Source organism: Ranitomeya variabilis, chromosome 5 (genome assembly GCF_051348905.1).
Source record: "Ranitomeya variabilis isolate aRanVar5 chromosome 5, aRanVar5.hap1, whole genome shotgun sequence".
Lineage (NCBI taxonomy): Eukaryota > Metazoa > Chordata > Amphibia > Anura > Dendrobatidae > Ranitomeya > Ranitomeya variabilis.
The window spans coordinates 554,542,161-554,567,462 of record NC_135236.1 but is presented as its reverse complement, the minus strand read 5'-3'; the positions used below and the strand labels follow the sequence as shown (position 1 = coordinate 554,567,462).

Sequence of the window (25,302 nt, the reverse complement as noted above, 5' to 3'; positions counted from 1 at the left end):
TTGTCCCTGAAATCTCGCTTTGCTGGAGATCCTGCTCAGCAGGTCAGGATTGTGATTTCCTTGCTCCGGGGCGACCCTCAGGATTGGGCTTTTGCATTGGCTCCAGGGGATCCTGCGTTGCTCAATGTGGATGCGTTTTTTCTGGCCTTGGGGTTGCTTTATGAGGAACCTCAGTTAGAACTTCAGGCGGAAAAGGCCTTGATGTCCCTATCTCAGGGGCAAGACGAAGCTGAAATATACTGCCAGAAATTCCGTAAATGGGCTGTGCTTACTCAGTGGAATGAGTGCGCCCTGGCGGCGAATTTCAGAGAGGGTCTCTCTGATGCCATTAAGGATGTTATGGTGGGGTTCCCTGTGCCTGCGGGTCTGAATGAGTCCATGACAATGGCTATCCAGATCGATAGGCGTCTGCGGGAGCGCAAACCTGTGCACCATTTGGCGGTGTCTACTGAGAAGACGCCAGAGAATATGCAATGTGATAGAATTCTGTCCAGAAGTGAACGGCAGAATTTTAGACGAAAAAATGGGTTGTGCTTCTATTGCGGTGATTCAACTCATGTTATATCAGCATGCTCTAAGCGTACTAAGAAGCTTGATAAGTCTGTTTCAATTGGCACTTTACAGTCTAAGTTTATTCTATCTGTGACCCTGATTTGTTCTTTATCATCTATTACCGCGGATGCCTATGTCGACTCTGGCGCCGCTTTGAGTCTTATGGATTGGTCCTTTGCCAAACGCTGTGGGTATGATTTGGAGCCTCTTGAAACTCCTATACCCCTGAAGGGGATTGACTCCACCCCATTGGCTAGCAATAAACCACAATACTGGACACAAGTAACTATGCGGATTAATCCGGATCACCAGGAGATTATTCGCTTTCTTGTGCTGTATAACCTACATGATGTGTTGGTGCTTGGATTGCCATGGCTGCAATCTCATAACCCAGTCCTTGACTGGAAAGCTATGTCTGTGTTAAGCTGGGGATGTAAGGGGACGCATGGGGACGTACCTGTGGTTTCCATTTCATCATCTATTCCCTCTGAGATTCCTGAATTCTTGACTGAATATCGTGACGTTTTTGAAGAACCTAAGCTTGGTTCATTACCTCCGCACCGGGAGTGCGATTGTGCCATAGATTTGATTCCGGGTAGTAAATACCCTAAGGGTCGTTTATTTAATCTGTCTGTGCCTGAACATGCTGCTATGCGAGAATATATAAAGGAGTCCTTGGAAAAGGGACATATTCGTCCTTCGTCATCTCCCTTAGGAGCCGGTTTTTTCTTTGTGGCTAAGAAAGATGGCTCTTTGAGGCCGTGCATTGATTATCGGCTTTTGAATAAAATCACGGTTAAATATCAATATCCGTTGCCACTGCTGACTGATTTGTTTGCTCGCATAAAGGGGGCCAAGTGGTTCTCTAAGATAGATCTCCGTGGGGCGTATAATTTGGTGCGAATCAAGCAGGGGGATGAGTGGAAAACCGCATTTAATACGCCCGAGGGCCACTTTGAGTATTTGGTGATGCCTTTTGGTCTTTCAAATGCCCCTTCAGTCTTCCAGTCCTTTATGCATGACATTTTCCGTGATTATTTGGATAAATTTATGATTGTGTATCTGGATGATATTTTGATTTTTTCGGATGACTGGGACTCTCATGTCCAGCAGGTCAGGAGGGTTTTTCAGGTTTTGCGGTCTAATTCCTTGTGTGTGAAGGGTTCTAAGTGCGTTTTTGGGGTTCAAAAGATTTCCTTTTTGGGATATATTTTTTCCCCCTCTTCCATCGAGATGGATCCTGTCAAGGTTCAGGCTATTTGTGATTGGACGCAACCCTCTTCTCTTAAGAGTCTTCAGAAATTTTTGGGCTTTGCTAACTTTTATCGTCGATTTATTGCTGGTTTTTCTGATGTTGTTAAACCATTGACTGATTTGACTAAGAAGGGTGCTGATGTTGCTGATTGGTCCCCTGCTGCTGTGGAGGCCTTTCGGGAGCTTAAGCGCCGCTTTTCTTCCGCCCCTGTGTTGCGTCAGCCTGAGGTTGCTCTTCCTTTTCAGGTTGAGGTCGACGCTTCTGAAATCGGAGCTGGGGCGGTTTTGTCGCAGAGAAGTTCCGATTGCTCCGTGATGAGACCTTGTGCTTTTTTCTCGCGTAAATTTTCGCCCGCCGAGCGGAATTATGATGTTGGGAATCGGGAGCTTTTGGCCATGAAGTGGGCTTTTGAGGAGTGGCGTCATTGGCTTGAGGGGGCTAGACATCAGGTGGTGGTATTGACTGACCACAAAAATCTAATTTATCTTGAGTCCGCCAGACGCCTGAATCCTAGACAGGCGCGCTGGTCGTTGTTTTTCTCTCGGTTTAATTTTGTGGTGTCCTACCTGCCGGGTTCTAAGAATGTTAAGGCGGATGCCCTTTCTAGGAGTTTTGAGCCTGACTCCCCTGGTAATTCTGAACCTACAGGTATCCTTAAGGATGGAGTGATATTGTCTGCCGTTTCTCCAGACCTGCGGCGGGCCTTGCAGGAGTTTCAGGCGGATAGACCTGATCGTTGCCCACCTGGTAGACTGTTTGTTCCTGATGATTGGACCAGTAAAGTCATTTCTGAGGTTCATTCTTCTGCGTTGGCAGGTCATCCTGGAATCTTTGGTACCAGGGATTTGGTGGCAAGGTCCTTGTGGTGGCCTTCCCTGTCTCGAGATGTGCGAGTGTTGTGAATTCTGTTTGTGGGCTCCCCCGGTGGTGTTTTATGGTATTGCCACTTATTTGCCTTCTTCTATCCTTGATCACCTGTTGACACCCATTAGGGGAGTTTCCTATTTAAGGCTGCTTGGCTGCTGGTCCGATGCCGGCCAACAATGTATCAGTAGCATTCTGTTGCATTCTCCTGCCTCAAGTTCCAGTTCAGCTAAGTTGAATTTTGTTCCTAGTTAATGTTATTTTTTGTCCAGCTATCTGCAATGTGACTCTCTGCAGCTGGAAGCTCTCGTGGACTGAAATTGCCACTCCAGTGGCATGAGTTGTCACTGGAGTTTTAAAGTAATTTCAGGATGGTGTTTTTGAGTAGTGTTTTGAAGTTGACTGTGAAGTAACTCTTTCCTGTACTTCTGCTATCTAGTAAGCGGACCTCACTGTGCTAAATCTGCTGTTCATCCTACGTATGTCTTTTCCTCTTGACTCACCGTCAATATTTGTGGGGGCCTGCTATCTCCTTTTGGGGTTCATCTCTGGAGGTAAGGCAGGCCTGTATATTCCTCTGATAGGGGTAGTTAGATCTCCGGCTGGCGCGTGGTGTCTAGGGCATCGTAGGAAACACTCCCCGGCTACTTCCAGTGTTGTGTCAGGTTCAGGTCACGGTCACTTTAGTTTCCATCACCCGAGAGCTAGTCCGTTTGTTATTTTTGATTTCCCTGCCATTGGGAAAATCATAACAGTTTGGCCGGCCCACATGTGTTAAAACTATGCACTAAAGCAGGAAAGGATATGAAAAGGTTTTTTTTTCCTTCTGTGTTTGGAAAGTGCACCTTAGTGCTTATTTGTACTCCTTGCTTAAACTGCAGTCTTCAGCCTTTTTTTTTTTTTTTTCCTCTCCTCTTAATCTTTGAATGGCTTTGGTTACACCTGTTTGAATCATGGATCCACAGAGTTTGGTTGCAGGTCTGAATAACCTGGCTTCAAAGGTCCAGAACTTACAAGATTTTGTTATACGTGCTCCAATGTCTGAACCTAAGATCCCTATGCCTGAATTTTTTACCGGAGACAGATCCCGTTTTTTGAATTTCAGAGAGAATTGTAAATTGTTTTTGTCTCTGAAATCTCACTCTGCTGGTGATCCTGCGCAACAGGTTAAAATTGTTATTTCTCTATTGCGGGGTGACCCACAAAGTTGGGCATTTGCATTGTCGCCAGGGGATCCTGCGTTATTAAATGTAGATGCGTTTTTTCTGGCTTTGGGGTTGCTTTATGAAGAACCTAATTTAGAGATTTTGGCTGAGAAAGCCTTGATAGCTCTTTCCCAAGGGCAAGATGAAGCTGAGATATACTGCCAGAAGTTTCGTAAATGGTCGGTACTTACTAAATGGAATGAGTGCGCTCTAGCAGCTAATTTCAGAGAAGGTCTCTCTGATGCCGTGAAGGATGTCATGGTGGGGTTCCCTGTGCCTACAGGTCTGAATGATGCCATGAAATTGGCTATCCAGATTGATCGGCGTTTACGGGAGCGCAAATCTGTGCACCATATGGCGGTATCTTCTGAGCAAAAATCTGTGCACCATATGGCGGTATCTTTTGAGCAAAAACCTGTGCACCATATGGCGGTATCTTCTGAGCAAAAACCTGTGCACCATATGGCGGTATCTTCTGAGCAAAAACCTGTGCATCATTTGGCGGTGACCTCTGAAAAGGCACCAGAGCATATGCAATGCGATAGTGTATTGTCTAGAGGCGAACGACAGAATTACAGGCGCAAAAATGGGTTGTGCTTCTATTGTGGAGATCCAGCTCATGTTATATCAGCATGCTCTAAACGCATAAAGAAGGTTGATAAAAAGGTTGATAAATCTTTTTCTATGGGTACCTTGCAGTCTAAATTTCTTTTGTCCGTGACATTGATTTGTACTTTATCATCTGTTACTGTGGATGCTTATGTGGATTCTGGCGCCGCTCTGAGTCTCATGGATTGGTCCTTTGCCAAGCGTTGTGGGTTTGATTTAGAGCCTCTGGAGGTTTCTATTCCCTTAAAGGGTATTGATTCTACACCTTTGGCTAGCAATAAACCACAATATTGGACACAAGTGACTATGCATCTTTCCCCAGACCATCAGGAGATTATTCGTTTCCTTGTGTTATATAATCTACATGACGTATTAGTACTTGGATTACCATGGTTACAAATTCATAATCCAGTCTTGGACTGGAGATCAATGTCTGTGCTGAGTTGGGGATGTCGGGGGATTCATGGGGATGCACCTTTGGTTCCCATTTCTTCATCTACTCCCTCTGAGATCCCAGCATTTCTGTCAGATTTTTATGATGTCTTTCAGGAGCCTAAAACTGATTCTCTCCCCCCTCACAGAGAGTGTGACTGCGCTATTGAGTTGATTCCCGGTAGTAAATTTCCTAAGGGTCGCTTGTTTAATTTGTCTGTACCTGAACATACTGCTATGCGGGAGTATATCAGAGAATCTTTGGAAAAGGGTCATATTCGCCCCTCTTTGTCTCCATTGGGGGCAGGGTTTTTCTTTGTGGGTAAAAAGGATGGTTCATTGAGACCTTGTATCGACTATCGACTTCTGAATAAGATTACTGTTAAATACCAGTACCCGTTACCTTTACTGACTGATCTTTTTGCTCGCATAAAGGGGGCGAAGTGGTTCACTAAGATCGATCTACGTGGTGCGTATAATTTGGTGCGGATTAAGCAGGGGGATGAGTGGAAGACCGCATTTAATACGCCTGAAGGCCATTTTGAGTATTTGGTAATGCCTTTCGGTCTCGCGAATGCCCCTTCCGTTTTTCAGTCCTTTATGCACGATATTTTCCGTGAATATCTGGATAAATTTATGATTGTGTATTTGGATGATATTTTGATTTTTTCGGAGGACTGGGAATCTCATGTTCAACAGGTCAGGAGAGTTTTTCAGGTTTTACGAGCTAATTCTCTATTTGTGAAGGGCTCAAAGTGTATTTTTGGGGTTCAGAGAATTTCCTTTCTGGGATATATTTTTTCCCCTTCATCTATGGAGATGGACCCTGTTAAGGTTCAGGCTATTTGTGATTGGATACAACCTACTTCTCTAAAGAGTCTTCAGAAATTCTTGGGATTTGCTAATTTCTATCGCCGATTCATAGCGGGTTTTTTTGCCATTGCTAAACCTTTGACTGATTTGACCAAGAAGGGTGCTGATGTTGCTAATTGGTCCTCTGCGGCTGTGGAGGCCTTTCGGGAGCTTAAGCGCCGCTTTTCTTCTGCTCCTGTGTTGCGCCAGCCTGATGTTTCGCTCCCGTTCCAGGTTGAAGTAGATGCTTCCGAGATCGGAGCAGGTGCAGTTTTGTCGCAGAAAGGTCCTGACTGCTCAGTGATGAGACCATGTGCGTTTTTCTCTCGAAAGTTTTCGCCCGCTGAGCGAAATTATGATGTTGGAAATCGGGAGCTCTTGGCCATGAAGTGGGCATTTGAGGAGTGGCGTCATTGGCTTGAGGGTGCTAGACACCAGGTGGTGGTCTTGACTGACCACAAAAATCTAATTTATCTTGAGTCAGCCAGGCGTCTGAATCCTAGACAGGCGCGCTGGTCGTTGTTTTTCTCTCGATTTAACTTTGTGGTCTCATATCTGCCTGGGTCTAAGAATGTGAGGGCGGATGCCCTCTCTAGGAGTTTTGAGCCTGACTCGCCTGGTGATTCCGAACCTACTGGCATCCTGAAGGATGGGGTGATATTGTCAGCTGTCTCCCCAGACCTGCGGCGCTCTTTGCAGGAGTTTCAGGTGGATAGGCCTGATCGCTGTCCGCCTGGTAGACTGTTTGTCCCTGATGACTGGACCAGTAGAGTTATTTCGGAGGTTCACTCTTCCGCGTTGGCAGGTCATCCTGGAATTTTTGGCACCAGGGATCTGGTGTCTAGGTCCTTCTGGTGGCCTTCCTTGTCTCGAGATGTACGTATTTTTGTGCAGTCTTGTGATGTTTGTGCTCGGGCTAAGCCCTGCTGTTCCCGGGCCAGCGGGTTGTTGTTGCCCTTGCCTATTCCTAAGAGGCCTTGGACGCACATCTCTATGGACTTTATTTCTGACCTTCCTGTTTCTCGTAGGATGTCCGTCATCTGGGTGGTGTGTGACCGTTTTTCCAAGATGGTTCACTTGGTACCTTTGCCCAAATTGCCCTCCTCCTCTGAGCTGGTCCCTCTATTTTTTCAGAATGTTGTGCGTTTGCATGGTATTCCTGAGAATATAGTTTCTGACAGGGGTACTCAGTTTGTGTCTAGATTTTGGCGGGCGTTCTGTGCCAGGATGGGCATCGACTTGTCGTTTTCGTCTGCATTCCATCCTCAGACTAATGGCCAGACTGAGCGTACTAATCAGACCTTGGAGACTTACTTGAGGTGTTTTGTGTCTGCTGATCAGGACGATTGGCTTGATTTTTTGCCATTGGCAGAGTTTGCCCTTAACAATCGGGCCAGTTCTGCCACTTTGGTTTCTCCATTTTTTTGTAATTCAGGGTTTCACCCTCGCTTTTCGTCCGGTCAATTGGAGTCTTCGGATTGTCCTGGAGTAGATGCTGTGGTTGATAGAATGCATCAGATTTGGGGACAGGTTGTGGACAATCTGAAGTTGTCCCAGGAGAAGACTCAACAGTTCACTAATCGTCATCGGCGTGTCGGTCCTCGTCTTTGTGTTGGGGACCTGGTTTGGTTGTCTTCTCGATTTGTTCCTATGAAGGTCTCGTCTCCTAAGTTTAAGCCTCGGTTTATCGGCCCTTATAGGATTCTGGAGGTTCTCAATCCTGTGTCCTTTCGTTTGGACCTCCCAGCATCTTTTACTATTCATAATGTTTTTCATCGGTCATTATTGCGGAGGTATGAGGTGCCGGTTGTTCCGTCTGCTGATCCTCCTGCTCCTGTGCTGGTTGAGGGTGAGTTGGAGTATGTGGTAGAAAAGATCTTGGACTCCCGTGTTTCCAGACGGAAACTTCAGTATCTGGTTAAGTGGAAAGGCTATGGTCAGGAGGATAATTCTTGGGTGACAGCATCTGATGTTCATGCTCCTGATTTGGTTCGTGCATTCCATAGTGCTCATCCAGATCGCCCTGGTGGTTCTGGTGAGGGTTCGGTGCCCCCTCCTTAAGGGGGGGGTACTGTTGTGAATTCTGTTTGTGGGCTCCCCCGGTGGTGTTTTATGGTATTGCCACTTATTTGCCTTCTTCTATCCTTGATCACCTGTTGACACCCATTAGGGGAGTTTCCTATTTAAGGCTGCTTGGCTGCTGGTCCGATGCCGGCCAACAATGTATCAGTAGCATTCTGTTGCATTCTCCTGCCTCAAGTTCCAGTTCAGCTAAGTTGAATTTTGTTCCTAGTTAATGTTATTTTTTGTCCAGCTATCTGCAATGTGACTCTCTGCAGCTGGAAGCTCTCGTGGACTGAAATTGCCACTCCAGTGGCATGAGTTGTCACTGGAGTTTTAAAGTAATTTCAGGATGGTGTTTTTGAGTAGTGTTTTGAAGTTGACTGTGAAGTAACTCTTTCCTGTACTTCTGCTATCTAGTAAGCGGACCTCACTGTGCTAAATCTGCTGTTCATCCTACGTATGTCTTTTCCTCTTGACTCACCGTCAATATTTGTGGGGGCCTGCTATCTCCTTTTGGGGTTCATCTCTGGAGGTAAGGCAGGCCTGTATATTCCTCTGATAGGGGTAGTTAGATCTCCGGCTGGCGCGTGGTGTCTAGGGCATCGTAGGAAACACTCCCCGGCTACTTCCAGTGTTGTGTCAGGTTCAGGTCACGGTCACTTTAGTTTCCATCACCCGAGAGCTAGTCCGTTTGTTATTTTTGATTTCCCTGCCATTGGGAAAATCATAACATGCGAGGCTTTGTGCAGTCTTGTGACGTTTGTGCTCGGGCCAAGCCTTGTTGTTCTCGGGCTAGTGGATTGTTGTTGCCCTTGCCTATCCCGAAGAGGCCCTGGACGCACATCTCGATGGATTTTATTTCGGATCTTCCTGTTTCTCAGAAGATGTCTGTCATCTGGGTGGTGTGTGATCGTTTCTCTAAGATGGTCCATTTGGTTCCCCTGCCTAAGTTGCCTTCTTCTTCCGAGTTGGTTCCTCTGTTTTTTCAAAATGTGGTCCGTTTGCATGGTATTCCGGAGAATATCGTTTCTGACAGAGGTACCCAATTCGTGTCTAGATTTTGGCGAGCATTCTGTGCTAGGATGGGCATAGATTTGTCTTTCTCGTCTGCTTTCCATCCTCAGACTAATGGCCAGACCGAGCGGACGAATCAGACCTTGGAGACATATTTGAGGTGTTTTGTGTCTGCGGATCAGGATGATTGGGTTGCTTTTTTGCCTTTAGCGGAGTTTGCCCTCAATAATCGGGCCAGCTCTGCCACCTTGGTGTCTCCCTTTTTCTGTAATTCGGGGTTTCATCCTCGATTTTCTTCTGGTCAGGTGGAATCTTCGGATTGTCCTGGAGTGGATGTTGTGGTGGAGAGGTTGCATCAGATTTGGGGGCAGGTAGTGGACAATTTGAAGTTGTCCCAGGAGAAGACTCAGCTTTTTGCCAACCGCCGGCGTCGGGTTGGTCCTCGGCTTTGTGTTGGGGACTTGGTGTGGTTGTCTTCTCGTTTTGTCCCTATGAGGGTTTCTTCTCCCAAGTTTAAGCCTCGGTTCATCGGCCCGTACAAGATATTGGAGATTCTTAACCCTGTGTCCTTCCGTTTGGACCTCCCTGCATCTTTTTCTATTCATAATGTTTTTCATCGGTCATTATTGCGCAGGTATGAGGTACCGGTTGTGCCTTCCGTTGAGCCTCCTGCTCCGGTGTTGGTTGAGGGCGAGTTGGAGTACGTTGTGGAAAAAATCTTGGACTCCCGTGTTTCCAGACGGAAACTCCAGTATCTGGTCAAATGGAAGGGATACGGTCAGGAGGATAATTCTTGGGTGACTGCCTCTGATGTTCATGCCTCCGATTTGGTCCGTGCCTTTCATAGGGCTCATCCTGATCGCCCTGGTGGTTCTGGTGAGGGTTCGGTGCCCCCTCCTTGAGGGGGGGGTACTGTTGTGAAATTGGATTTTGGGCTCCCCCGGTGGCCACTGGTGGAATTGAACTGGTGTGCATCATCCTCTCTGTTCACCTGTTTCCATCAGGATGTGGGAGTCGCTATTTAGCCTTGCTCCTCTGTCACTTCCATGCCGGTCTACATTGTAATCAGAAGCCTTTCTGTGCATGTTCCTGCTGCTAGACAACTCCCAGCTAAGTTGGACTTTAGTCCTTGTTTGTTTTTGCATTTTGTTCCAGTTCACAGCTGTAGTTTCGTTTCTGTGTCTGGAAAGCTCTTGTGATCTGAAATTGCCACTCTGATGTTATGAGTTAATACTAGAGTCTTAAAGTAATTTCAGGATGGTGTTTTGATAGGGTTTTCAGCTGACCATGAAAGTGCCCTTTCTGTCTTCCTGCTATCTAGTAAGCGGACCTCAATTTTGCTAAACCTATTTTCATACTACGTTTGTCATTTCATCTAAAATCACCGCCAATATTTGTGGGGGCCTCTGTCTGCCTTTCGGGGAAATTCTCTAGAGGTGAGCCAGGACTATATTTTCCTCTGCCAGGATTAGTTAGTCCTCCGGCCGGCGCTGGGCGTCTAGGGATAAAACGCAGGCTACGCTACCCGGCTACTGTTAGTTGTGCGGCAGGTTTAGTTCATGGTCAGTTTAGTTTCCATCCTTCCAAGAGCTAGTTCTTATGTTTGCTGGGCTATGTTCTCTTGCCATTGAGAACCATAACACGCGTCCTCTTGCAGTGACTGTTCAGGTCACAGGGTGCGATGACGTATTACTGTGCGCGCCGCCCTCTGCCTGAACAGTCAGTGTGGAGAGACGGGACGCAGAGGAGCAGCAGGCAGCGACGAGAGGTGAGTATGTCATTTTTTTTTTAGTGCAGCAGCAGCAGCATTACATGTGGCACAATGCTATATGGAGCGTCTATGGGGCCATATAGAACTGCATGGAGCATTAAATGGGGCATCTATGGGGCCATAACTGCATGGAGCATTATATGGGGCATCTTTAGGGCCATAACTGCATGGAACATTATATGGAGAATTATATCGGGCATCTATGGGGCCATAAAGAACTGCATGGAGCATTATATGGAGCATCTATGGGGCCATAACTGCATGGAGCATTATATGGAGAATCTATGGGGACATAACTGCATGGAGCATTAAATGGGGCATCTATGGGGCCATAAAGAACTGCATGGAGCATTATATGGAGCATTACATGGGGCCATAAAGAACTGCATTGAGCATTATATGGAGCTTCTATGGGGCCATAAAGAATTGCATGGAGAAGTATATGGGGCATCTACAGTCATGGCCAAAAGTATTGACACTCCTGCAATTCTGTCAGATAATACTCAGTTTCTTCCTGAAAATTATTTCAAACACAAATTCTTTGGTATTATTATCTTCATTTAATTTGTCTTAAAGGAAAAAACACAAGAAAATGATGCAAAAAGGAAAACATTGATCATTTCACACAAAACTCCAAAAATGGGACAGACAAAAGTATTGGCACCCTCAGCCTAATACTTGGTTGCACAACCTTTAGCCAAAATAACTGCGACCAACCGCTTCCGGTAACCATCAATGAGTTTCTTATAATGCTCTGCTGGAATTTTAGACCATTCTTCTTTGGCAAACTGCTCCAGGACCCTGATATTTGAAGGGTGCCTTCTCCAAACTGCCATTTTTAGATCTCTCCACAGGTGTTCTATGGGATTCAGGTCTGGACTCTTTGCTGGCCACCTTAGAAGTATCCAGTGCTTTCTCTCAAACCATTTTCTAGTGCTTTTTGAAGTTTGTTTTGGGTCATTGTCCTGCTGGAAGACCCATTACCTCTGAAGGAGATGCAGCTTTCTCACACTGGGCCCTACATTATGCTGCAAAATTTGTTGGTAGTCTTCAGACTTCATAATGCCGTGCACAAAGTCAAGCAGTCCAGTGCCAGAGGCAGCAAAGCAACCCCAAAACATCAGGGAACCTCCGCCATGTTTGACTGTAGGGATCGTGTTCTTTTCTTTGAATGCCTCTTTTTTTCTCCTGTAAACTCTATGTTGATGCCTTTGCCTAAAAAGCTTTACTTTTGTCTCTTCTGACCAGAGAACATTCTTCCAAAATGTTTTAGGCTTTTCCAGGTAAGTTTTGGCAAACTCCAGCCTGGCTTTTTTATGTCTCGGGGTAAGAAGTGGGGTCTTCATGGGTCTCCTACCATACAGTCCCTTTTCATTCAGACACCGACGGATAGTACGGGTTGACACTGTTGCACCCTCGGACTGCAGGGCAGCTTGAACTTGTTTGGATGTTAGTCGAGGTTCTTTATCCAACATCCGCACAATCTTGCATTGAAATCTCTAGTCAATTTTTATTTTCCATCCACATCTAGGGAGGTTAGCCACAGTGCCATGGGCTTTAAACTTCTTGATGACACTGCGCACGGTAGACACAGGAACATTCAGGTCTTTGGAGATGGACTTGTAGCCTTGAGATTGCTTCCTCACAATTTGGTTTCTCAAGTCCTCAGACAGTTCTTTGGTCTTCTTTCTTTTCTCCATGTTCAATGTGGTACACACAAGGACACAGGACAGAGGTTGAGTCAACTTTAATCTATGTCAACTGGCTGCAAGTGTGATTTAGTTATTGCCAACACCTGTTAGGTGCCACAGGTAAGTTACAGGTGCTGTTAATTACACAAATTAGAGAAGCATCACATGATTTTTCGAACAGTGCCAATACTTTTGTCCACCCCCTTTTTTATGTTTGGTGTGGAATTATATCCAATTTGGCTTTAGGACAATTCTTTTTGTGTTTTTTCATTTAAGACAAATTAAATGAAGATAATAATAACAAAGAATTTGTGTTTGCAATCATTTTCAGGAAGAAACTGAGTATTATCTGACAGAATTGCAGGGGTGTGAATACTTTTGGCCATGACTGTATGGGGCTATAAAGAACTGCATGGAGCATTATATGGAGCATCTATGGGGCCATAAAGAACTGCATGGAGCATTATATAGGGCATATTTGTATATGGAGCATCTTATGGGGCCATAATGAACTGTATGGAGCATTATATGGGGCCTATTTTGTATGGAGCATCTTATGGGGCCATAATGAACAGTATGGAGCATTATATGGGGCTCCTGATTCAATATGGATATTCAAAAACACTTAACCTACTAATGTCTCAATTAATTTTACTTTTATTGGTATCTATTTTTATTTTTGACATTTACCGGTAGCTGCTGCATTTTCCACCCTAGGCTTATACTCGAGTCAATAAATTTTCCCAGTTTTTTGTTGCAAAATTAGGGGGGTCGGCTTATACTCGGGTCGGCTTATACTCGAGTATATATGGTAATTAGAGCAGGATATAGAAGGGTCAAATGTACACCAAGAGCACAGCTGTTAATTCAGTCAAAAAATAGGGTCCCTACAATTAAGCAACCTGTGAGACTAATTACAAACTTTACTTCGGAGTGGAGGGCAATCCTGGCTAGTCTTGTTAAACATTGGTCAGTGTTGCTGGTGGATGATGATTTAAAACAGTTTATAACAGGTCATCCAGCAGTAACATGGAGAAGATCAAAGAATTTAAAAGATCTACCGTATTTTCCGGCGTATAAGACGACTGGGCGTATAAGACGACCCCCCAACTTTACCAGTTAAAAAATAAAATCTTCTTAAAAGTCGGGGGTCTTCTTATACACCCTATGTCGTCTTATAGGGCCGGTGAATATGTGCCTTTTGGGGGGGGGGGAGTGATCCTGATGAGGACGAGGGGGCGTCTCACAGGAAAGTGAGTATCCCCCATTACCTTATCATAGCGCTGCAGCGTGGGGTCTCTGTGCTGGGAGCGGCGGCTGCTGTGCTGTGCTGTGCTGTGGCGGCTCCTCTTCTGCAGTGTGGGGCCTCTGGTGCTGTGGGGCGGTGGCGGCGGCGTATCTTCATACAGTCGGGGCTCCTCCGGCATCTCAAAGACTGGAAGCCCCGCCGGCAACTCCATGGGTACAATGCGGTCAGGTGGCCTCCGGGAAAATGGCCGCTGCTCAGATTCAGATCTCGTCCCGAGATCTCGGGAGACGAGATCTGAATCTGAGCAGTGGCCATTTTCCCGGAGGCAGCTCAATAGGTGCGATGCGGTGGCCCGGCCGCTGGGGGCTGCGCATGCTCAGATTCAGATCTCAACGAGATCTGAATCTAAGCAGCGGCCATTTTCCCGGAGGCCAGCGCATTGTACCGATGGAGTTGCCGGCGGGGCTTCCAGGCTGAGATGCCGGAGGAGCCCCGACTGCATGAAGATACGCCGCCGCCGCCACCGCCCCACAGCACCAGAGGCCCCACACTGCAGAAGAGGAGCCGCCACAGCACAGCACAGCAGCCGCCGCCGCTCCCAGCACAGAGACCCCACGCTGCAGCGCTATGATAAGGTAATGGGGGATACTCACTTTTCTGTGAGACGCCCCCTCGTCGTCATCAGGATCACTCCCCCCCCCACCCACCATATACACCCGGCGTACAAGGCGATTCCCGGCGTACAAGACGACCCCCGACTTTTAAGAAGATTTTCAGGGGTTAAAAAGTCGTCTTGTACGCCGGAAAATACGGTAATTACACGCAGTCACTATGTGGCACCTCAAAAATCTTTTTTTTTTCGGACAAGGCTGGCCTAAATGGGGTTCTTTTCAATGTGGGGACTGTTTGGTGTGCAGGTCTGTAGAGAGAACCTCTGACTTTGTGAATAGCTTTTGCAATAGGACTTTTTCCATCACTCATAAAGGTGGTGCAACAAAGTATTAAGTTAAAGGGGCCGAATAATATCACACGCCCCACTTATCAGTTTTTGAATTTCCACAAAAATTTAAAATAACCAATAAATCTTGTTCAACTTCACAATTGTGTTCCACTTGTTGCTGATTCTTCACCAAAAATTTACATTTGGTATCTTTATGTTTGAAGCATGATATGTGGGAAAAGGTTGAACAGTTCCAGGGGGCCGAATACTTTCGCAAGGCACTATATACACAGTGACTACACAGCTATATGCTAGACCAGCTGGGACATGGCTATATACACACTGACTATATACATACTGATTACACATACTGACTATATACATTCTGACTATATACATAGTGACTAGTGATGAGCGAGTATACTCGTTGCTCGGGTTTTCCTCGGGTGGTCTCCGAGTATTTGATAGTGTTCGGAGATTTAGTTTTCATCTCGGCAGCTGAATGATTTATACCTATTAGCCAGGCTGAGTGCATGTGGGGGTTGCCTGGTTATTAGGGAATTCTCACATGTAATCAAGCTGGCTAGTAGCTGTAAATCATTCAGCTGCAGCGATGAAAACTTAATCTCTGAACACTACCAAATACTTGGAGATCACCGAGCGTGCTCAGGAAAACCCGAGCAACGAGTATATTCGCTCATCACTAATAGTGACTATATACACTCACCGGCCACTTTATTAGGTACACCTGTCCAACTTCTTGTTAACACTTCATTTCTAATCAGCCAATCACATGGCGGCAACTCAGTGCATTTAGGCATGTAGACATGGTCAAGACAATCTCCTGCAGTTCAAACCGAGCATCAGTATGGGGAAGAAAGGTGATTTGAGTGCCTTTGAACGTGGCATGGTTGTTGGTGCCAGAAGGGCTGGTCTGAGTATTTCAGAAACTGCTGATCTACTGTGATTTTCACGCACAACCATCTCTAGGGTTTACAGAGAATGGTCCGAAAAAGAAAAAAAATCCAGTGAGCGGCAGTTCTGTGGGCGGAAATGCCTTGTTGATGCCAGAGGTCAGAGGAGAATGGGCAGACTGGTTCGAGCTGATAGAAAGGCAACAGTGACTCAAATCGCCACCCGTTACAACCAAGGTAGGCCTAAGAGCATCTCTGAACGCACAGTGCGTCGAACTTTGAGGCAGATGGGCTACAGCAGCAGAAGACCACACCGGGTACCACTCCTTTCAGCTAAGAACAGGAAACTGAGGCTACAATTTGTACAAGCTCATCGAAATTGGACAGTAGAAGATTGGAAAAACGTTGCTTGGTCTGATGAGTCTCGATTTCTGCTGCGACATTCGGATGGTAGGGTCAGAATTTGGCGTAAACAACATGAAAGCATGGATCCATCCTGCCTTGTATGGAGCATCTTTGGGATGTGCAGCCGACAAATCTGCGGCAACTGTGTGATGCCATCATGTCAATATGGACCAAAATCTCTGAGGAATGCTTCCAGCACCTTGTTGAATCTATGCCACGAAGAATTGAGGCAGTTCTGAAGGCAAAAGGGGGTCCAACCCGTTACTAGCATGGTGTACCTAATAAAGTGGCCGGTGAGTGTACATAGTGGCTATATACAGTTATATGAAAAAGTTTGGGCACCCCTATTAATCTTAAGCTTAATGTTTTATAAAAATTGTTTTTTTTGCAACAGCTATTTCAGTTTCATATATCTAATAACTGTTGGACACAGTAATGTTTCTGCCTTGAAATGAGGTTTATTGTACTAACAGAAAATGTGCATTCTGCATTCAAACAAAATTTGACAGGTGCATAAGTATGGGCACCTCACCAGAAAAGTGACATTAATATTTAGTAGATCCTCCTTTTGCAAAAATAACAGCCTCTAGTCGCTTCCTGTAGCGTTTAATGAGTTCCTGGATCCTGGATGAAGGTATTTTTGACCATTCCTCTTTACAAAACAATTCCAGTTCAGTTAAGTTTGATGGTTGCCGAGCATGGACAGCCCTCTTCAAATGATCCCACAGATGTTCAATGATATTCAGGTCTGGGGACTGGGATGGCCATTCCAGAACAGTGTAATTGCTCCTCTGCATGAATGCCTGAGTGGATTTGGAGCGGTGTTTTGGATCATTGTCTTGCTGAAAGATCCATCCCCTGCGTAACTTCAACTTTGTCACTGATTCATGAACATTATTGTCAAGAATCTGCTGATACTGAGAGGAATCCAGTTGAGTCCCTCAACTTTAACAAGATTCCCGGTGCCGGCATTGGCCACACAACCACAAAGCATGATGGAACCTCCACCAAATTTTACTGTGGGTAGCAAGTGTTTTTCTTGGAATGCTGTGTTTTTTGGCCGCCATGCATAACGCCTTTTTGTATGACCAAACAACTCAATCTTGGTTTCATCAGTCCACAGGACCTTCTTCCAAAAAGAAATTGGCTTCTCCAAATGTGCTTTTGCATACCTCAGCCGACTCTGTTTGTGGCGTGCTTGCAGAAACGGCTTCTTTCGCATTACTCTCCCATACAGCTTCTCCTTGTGCAAAGTGCGTTGTATAGTTGACCGATGCACAGTGACACCATCTGCAGCAAGTTGATGCTGCAGCTCTCAGGAGGTGGTCTGAGGATTGTCCTTGACTGATCTCACCATTCTTCTTCTCTGCCTTTCTGATGTTTTTCTTGTCCTGCCACTTCTGGCCTGAACAAGAACTGTACCTGTGTTCTTCCATTTCCTTACTATGTTCCTCACAGTGGAAATTGACAGGTTAAATCTCTTAGACAGCTTTTTGTATCCTTCCCCTGAACAACTCTGTTGAATAATCTTTGTTTTCAGATCATTTGACAGTTGTTTTGAGGAGCCCATGATGCCACTCTTCAGAGGAAATTCAAACAGGAGAACAACTTGCAAGTGTCCACTTTAAGTAGCTTTTCTCATGATTGCATACACCTGGCTATGAAGTTCAAAGCTCAATGAGGTTACAAAACCAAAAAAAGGGCTTTAGTAAGTCAGTAAAAAGTAGGTAGGAGTATTTAAAACAAGAAAATTATAAGGGTGCCCATACTTATGCACCTGTCAAATTTTGTTTGAATGCAGATTGCACATTTTCTGTTAGTACAATAAACCTCATTTCAAGGCAGAAACATTACTGTGTCCAACAGTTATTAGATATACAAAACTGAAATAGCTGTTGCAAAAAAAACCTATTTTTATAAAACATTAAGCTTAAGATTAATAGGGGTGCCCAAACTTTTTCATATAACTGTACATACTGACTAAATACACAGTGGCTATATACATAATGGCTATATATATACACAGTGACTATATACACAGTGCTATATACATACTGACTATATACATAATGACAATATACACAGTGGCCATATCCTTAATGGCTATATATATACACAGTGACTATATGCACAGTGGCTATATACATACTTACTATATACATAGTGACTATATACACAGTGGCTATATACATAATGGCTATATACATAATGGCTATATACACAGTGGCTATATCCATAATGGCTATATACATACTGACTATATACATAGTGACTATTAGTGACTATATAAATAGTGAATATTGACTATATAAATAGTGACTATTGAGTATATAGTGACTATATACATACTGACTATATACACAATGACCATATACACAGTGGCTATATACACAGGTATATACTAGACAAGCTGAGACATGGCTATAAACATACTGACTATATACACAGTGGCTGTATACATACTGACTATATGCATAGTGGCTATATACATAGTGACTATATATGTATACTGGCTATATACATGACAATGTACACAGTGGCTAGGCTATATACACAGTGGCTATATACACAGGCATATACTAGTCCAGCTGGGACATGGCTATATACATAGTGGCTATATACACAGTGACTGTATACATAGTGGTTATATACACATTGCAGTGGCTATATATATATATATATATATATATATATATATATATATACTGACTATATATACACACAGTGGCTATATACACATTGACTATATACACAGTGGCTATATACACAGTGACTGTATACATAGATGCTATATACATAGTGGCTATATACGCAGTGGCTATATACTGAATGGCTATATACATAGTGGCTATATGCACAGTGGCTATATACTGAGTGGCTATATACATAGTGGTTGTATACACAGGTACTGTATATACTAGTCCAGATGGAACATGGCTATATACATAGTGGCTGTATACACAGTGCAGTGGCTATATACACACTGACTATATACACAGTGTCTATATTCACAGTGGCTGTATACATAGATGCTACATACACGGGTATATACTAGCCCAGCGAGGACATGGCTATATGCATAGTGGCAATATACACAGTCTCTGTATACATAGATGCTATATACACAGGTATATACTAGCCCAGCGGGGACATGGCTATATACATAGTGGCAATATACACAGTGGTTGCATACATAGATGCTATATATACAGGTATATACTAGCCCAGCGGGGACATGGCTATATACATAGTGGCAATATACACAGTGGTTGTATACATAGATGCTATATATACAGGTATATACTAGCCCAGCGGGGACATGGCTATATACATAGTGGCTATATACACAGTGGCTGTATACATAGATGCTTTATACACGGGTATATACTAGCCCAGTGGGGACATGGCTATATACACAGTGGCTGTATACATAGATGCTACACACACAGGTATATACTAGCCCAGCGGGGACATGGCTATATACACAGTGGCTGTATACATAGATGCTACACACACGGGTATATACTAGCCCAGCGGGGACATGGCTATATACACAGTGGCTGTATACATAGATGCTACACACACGGGTATATACTAGCCCAGCGGGGACATGGCTATATACACAGTGGCTGTATACATAGATGCTACACACACGGGTATATACTAGCCCAGCGGGGACATGGCTATATACACAGTGGCTGTATATATAGATGCTACACACACGGGTATATACTAGCCCAGCGGGGACATGGCTATATACACAGGGGTTGTATACATAGATGCTACACACACGGGTATATACTAGCCCAGCGGGGACATGGCTATATACACAGGGGCTGTATACATAGATGCTACACACACGGGTATATACTAGCCCAGCGGGGACATGGCTATATACACAGGGGTTGTATACATAGATGCTACACACACGGGTATATACTAGCCCAGCGGGGACATGGCTATATACACAGTGGCTGTATACATAGATGCTACACACACGGGTATATACTAGCCCAGCGGGGACATGGCTATATACACAGTGGCTGTATACATAGATGCTACACACACGGGTATATACTAGCCCAGCGGGGACATGGCTATATACACAGTGGCTGTATACATAGATGCTACACACACGGGTATATACTAGCCCAGCGGGGACATGGCTATATACACAGTGGCTGTATACATAGATGCTACACACACGGGTATATACTAGCCCAGCGGGGACATGGCTATATACACAGTGGCTGTATACATAGATGCTACACACACGGGTATATACTAGCCCAGCGGCTATATACCTGCAGAGCTGCTGCCCCACACATCTGCAGGCAGTGACTGACACACAGACCCCACTCACCCCTTCCCGTGCCCCCAGGGCTCCATCGCCCTCATGCAGTCGCCCCTCCCTCTGCAGAGGTTCCCTGGTACCTGAGCGGCGGGCAGCCTTGTGGTGGCAGGAGACAGGCAGACAGAATGGTGGCAGCCTCTTGTTGCCTGGTACACTGAGCTGACAGTCTGTCTTCCTCCTTCCTACAACTCCCTCCCCCAGATTTGGCTGCTGAGGATGTGAGGCTGGTCCGTGTCTGCGGCTCCTGGGTGTGATGGTGGCACCTTGCGGCGGGGTCCTCCCCCAGCTGTGGGCAGCGGTGCAGGGGGCACCTGGGGGTCTCCTGCTGCCCAGCGTGAGCTTCTCCTCAGCCTGCACCTGCCCTTACCTAGCTCGGTCTCGCTGCTCTCCCCTCCCCCACCGCAGCGCTCTGTGTCCCTGTCATACGCAGGGTTCCCTTTTCCCCCCGAGGGAGGGGATGAACTGTCTGTGTCCCCGGTGCTGGGTTCCCTTCTCTGCCTCCCGTCCCCTCCCCGCACAGTGCCCGGGGGTGTAGCGCCCCTCTATGTGCGGCACACGTGCACTCTATGTGCTGGCATGTGTCGCCGGATTCCTATTCATTACACTGCTAGCTGCTGTTGTCATGGTAACAGAGTAAGCAGGAAATCACGACGCTCGCAGACAGCACAAAGTGGCAGGCGGTCGGGGGTGTTGCGGGGAGAGTGCACTCAGAGGGTTAATGCCATACCCAGGGAGCTCCTGCTGCATGTCATAGACCCAGGGTACCCAGGCCCTGCACTGCCCACCTCCTGTGTCACCAGGCTTGTGTGTGGGCACAGTGCTGAGCACATTTCCTCCTGCACCTAGAGCGGCTGCACATTCATTACTCATGGCTGAGACCCATCCTGCTCAGCACCTTATGTGGCAGCTCCAACCCTGAGCTCGGAGGGTGGACAAGAAGTCCCAGCATGCCCTGAAGGCCTGCAGTGGCCAGGCATGCTGGGAGTGTGCTCAGGTGTGTGCCCCACATGTGCACTCTTCCCCAGACACCCCCCAGTACATCCTCCAATACAGTGGACCACCACAGAGACCATACAAACCTTCACTCCACACTCTCGTCCGATTCGGCATGAGAGAACAATGGCGGCATGCTGGGAATTGGAGCGTGACGCCACTCACAGTGCACACTCCGTATGGGTGCGTGTGAAACATTGGGCTGCACTCGGATGTCACCCTAGTGCAGTGCGATATACGCCGAGATCGGTAATAGCGGAGATGGAGAAATTACTTTCTCTGTCTCCTCCACAGCAGAGCCGCCATTCTCTGACGCGAGAGGATCGGAGCACTGACACTCAGCTCATACAGCAGAGCAGGAGCCGAGGGTCATCATTAGTATATCACATCAGATGCCATGCGCTCGTGTGATTCCAGCATTATAGCAATAACGTCAGATTCCATGTAGTGTCTAAACACTGCTACTTTCTGCCTTAGGCTGGCATCACACTAAACGTATGGAAAATCGGTCCTAGTCTCCCTGCCGAGAGTCGCTTGCTGCCATGTACAAGAAAAAAAAAATCAGGGCAGATTCAAATCCCTTCTATATTCTACAATAATGCCCAAGCATTTTAGTGCTCACACATCACTAGTAGCCGGCCAAGACTCTTTCAATTCTTGTTGAGGGATTTTCATCCACTCTTCCAGTGCAGTGAGATTTCTGGGTCGTCTTGCACGAACTGCTATTTTGAGATCTAGCCACAGATTTTCAATGATAGCAAGATCAGGGGACAGTGAGGGCCATTGTAAAACCTTCAGCTTGCGCTTTTTAAGGTAGTCTTTTGTGGATATTGACGTTTGTATAGGATCATTCATTATCTATTTGTAGAAGCCATACTCTTTTCAACTTTGCAGTGTTTTTTCACCACCAATTCAAGTCAATGGGTGAAAAAGGCTGAAAGAAGTGACATGCCCTATGTCAAAAAATGCTGCAAAGCACGAAATCCTGATGACAAAAACCCAATGTGTGTGCATGAGATTTCTGAAATCTCCTAGGCTTTGCTGGTATTGTAAAAAGCAGCTAAAAATTACCAGTAAAAAACGCAGCAAAAACGCCCTGTGTGAACTTACCCCATGAGTCATTTCAGTGGCTAAGCCAGTTTCCAGACCTGAACCCAATAGAAGAGGCTGAAACTCAGTGTTGCTCAGTGACAGCCCCAAAACCTGAAAAATCTGTAGAAAATCTCTATGGAGGAGTGGGCCAAAATCCCTGCTGCAGTGTGTGCAAACTTGATAAAAAACTACAGGAAACGTCTGACCTCTGTAATTGCAAAGGTTTCTGTACCAAACATTAAGCTTTGTTTTTCTATTGCATCAAATACTTATTTCATGCAATAAAATGCAAATGAATTATGTAAAAATCATACAATGTGAATTACTGGATTTTTTTAAATTCTGTTTCTCACAGTTGAAGTGTACCTACAATAAAAAATTACAGATCTTACGATGCTTTGCATGTGGGAAACTTGCAAAATCGGCAGTGTATCAAATACTTATTTTCCCCACTGTATATACAGAAGAGTCTCAATGCCACTTCTATGATGTATACAACAGGGTATAAGTGTATCATATGTGATAGATATAGAGATATATATATATATATATATATATATATATATATATATATATATATATATATACAGTACAGACCAAAAGTTTGGACACATCTTCTCATTTAAAGATTTTTCTGTCTTTTCATGGCTATGAAAATTGTAGTTTCACACTGAAGGCATCAAAACTATGAATTAACACATGTGGAATTATATACTTAACAAAAAAGTGTGAAACAACTGAATTTATGTCTTATATTCTAGGTTCTTCAAAGTAGCCACCTTTTGCTTTGATGACTGCTTTGCACACTCTTGACATTCTCTTGATGAGCTTCAAGAGGTAGTCACCGGGAATGGTTTTCCAACAATCTTGAAGGAGTTCCCAGAGATGCTTAGCACTTGTTGGCCCTTTTGCCTTCACTCTGCGGTCCAGCTCACCCCAAACCATCTCGATTGGGTTCTGGTCTGGTGACTGTGGAGGCCAGGTCATCTGGCGTAGCACCCCATCACTCTCCTTCTTGGTCAAATAGCCCTTACACAGCCTGGAGGTGTGTTTAGGGTCATTGTCCTGTTGAAAAATAAATGATGGTCCAGCTAAACGCAAACCGGATGGAATAGCATGCCGCTGCAAGATGTTGTGGTAGACATGCTGGTTCAGTATGCCTTCAATTTTGAATAAATCCCCAACAGTGTCACGAGCAAAGCACCCCCACACCATCACACCTCCTCCTCTATGCTTCACGGTGGGAACCAGGCATGTAGAGTCCATCCGTTCACCTTTTCTGCGTCGCACAAAGACAAGGTGGTTGGAACCAAAGATCTCAAATTTGGACTCATCAGACGAAAGCAGAGATTTCCACTGGTCTAATGTCCATTCCTTGTGTTCTTTAGCCCAAACAAGTCTCTTCTGCTTGTTTCCTGTCCTTAGCAGTGGTTTCCTAGCAGCTATTTTACCATGAAGGCCTGCTGCACAAAGTCTCCTCTTAACAGTTGTTGTAGAGATGTGTCTGCTGCTAGAACTCTGTGTGGCATTCACCTGGTCTCTAATCTGAGCTGCTGCTAACCTGCGATTTTTGAGGCTGGTGACTCGGATAAACTTATCCTCAGAAGCAGAGGTGACTCTTGTTCTTCCTTTCCTGGGGCGGTCCTCATGTGAGCCAGTTTCTTTGTAGCGCTTTATGGTTTTTGCAACTACACTTAGGGACACTTTCAAAGTTTTCCCAAATTTTCGGACTGACCTTCATTTCTTAAAGTAATGATGGCCACTCGTTTTTCTTTACTTAGCTGCTTTTTTCTTGCCATAATACAAATTCTAATAGTCTATTCAGTAGGACTATCAGCTGTGTATCCACCAGACTTCTGCACAACACAACTGATGGTCCCCACCCCATTTATAAGGCAAGAAATCCCACTTACTAAACCTGACAGGGTACACCTGTGAAGTGAAAACCATTCCCAGAGACTCTCTCTCTCTCTCTCTCTCTCTCTCTCTCTCTCTCCACTTGTGTTCAAAAGTTTACATATTCCTGCAGAATTTTTGCCTTCTTTTTCAGAGAATATGAACGATAACACCAAAACTTTTTCTCCACTCATGGTTAGTGGTTGGGTGAAGCCATTTATTGTCAAACTACTTTGTTTTATCTTTTTAAATCATAATGACAACCCAAAACATCCAAATGACCCTGATCAAAAGCTTACACACCCTGGTGATTTTGATCTGATAACATACACAGAAGTTGACACAAATGCATTTGAATGGCTACTAAAGGTTACATCCTCACCTGTGACCTGTTTTCTTGTAATCAGTGTGTGTGCATAAAAGCTAAGTGAATTTCTGGGATCCAGACAGACTCTTGTATCTTTCATCCAGCCACTGATGTTTCTGGATTGTGAGTCATGGGGAAAGCAAAAGAATTGTCAACAAATCTACGGGAAAAGGTAGTTGAACTGTATAAAACAGGAAAGGGATACAAAAAGATATCCAAGGAATTGATAATGCCTTTCAGAAGCGTTCAAACTGTGATTAACAAATGGAGCATCAGGGGCTCTGTGAAAAAACCACGATCAGGTAGACCAACAAAAATGTCATCCACAACTGCCAGGAAAATTGTTCGGGATTCAAAGAAAAACCCACAAATAACACTAGCTGAAATACAGGACTCTCTGAAAACTAGTGGTGTGGCTGTTTCAAGATGCACAATAAGGAGGCACGTGAAAATGGGTTGCATGGTCGAGTTGCCAAAAGAAAGCCATTACTGCGCAAATGCTATAAAGTATCTCGACTACAATACTGAAAACAGCACAGAGACAAGCCTGAAAACGTCTGGAACAAGGTAATTTGGAGTCATGAGACCAAAACTGAACTTTTTGGCCACAACCATAAATGTTACATTTGGAGAGGGGTCAACAAGGCAAAGTTTGGTCAAAGTTAAAGGAAAGATGTATGCAGCACATTATCAGCAAATACTGGAGGCAAATTTTCACTCATCAGCCTGGAAGCTGCACATGGGACGTACTTGAACGTTCCAACATGACAACGATCCAAAACA

General features: G+C 45.1%; 1 protein-coding gene across 1 annotated transcript in view; it reads right to left on the bottom strand.

The window, feature by feature from the left end:
* Positions 1 to 20,754, bottom strand: part of PRR7 (proline rich 7, synaptic) — a 148,853-nt gene extending 128,099 nt beyond the window's left edge. Inside the window, exon 1 of the mRNA XM_077265939.1 lies at positions 20,252 to 20,754. The gene's annotated coding sequence lies outside the window, so the exon portion shown is untranslated. The remainder of the gene's footprint in view (positions 1 to 20,251) is intronic.
* Between the last annotated feature and the right edge of the window lie 4,548 nt (positions 20,755 to 25,302).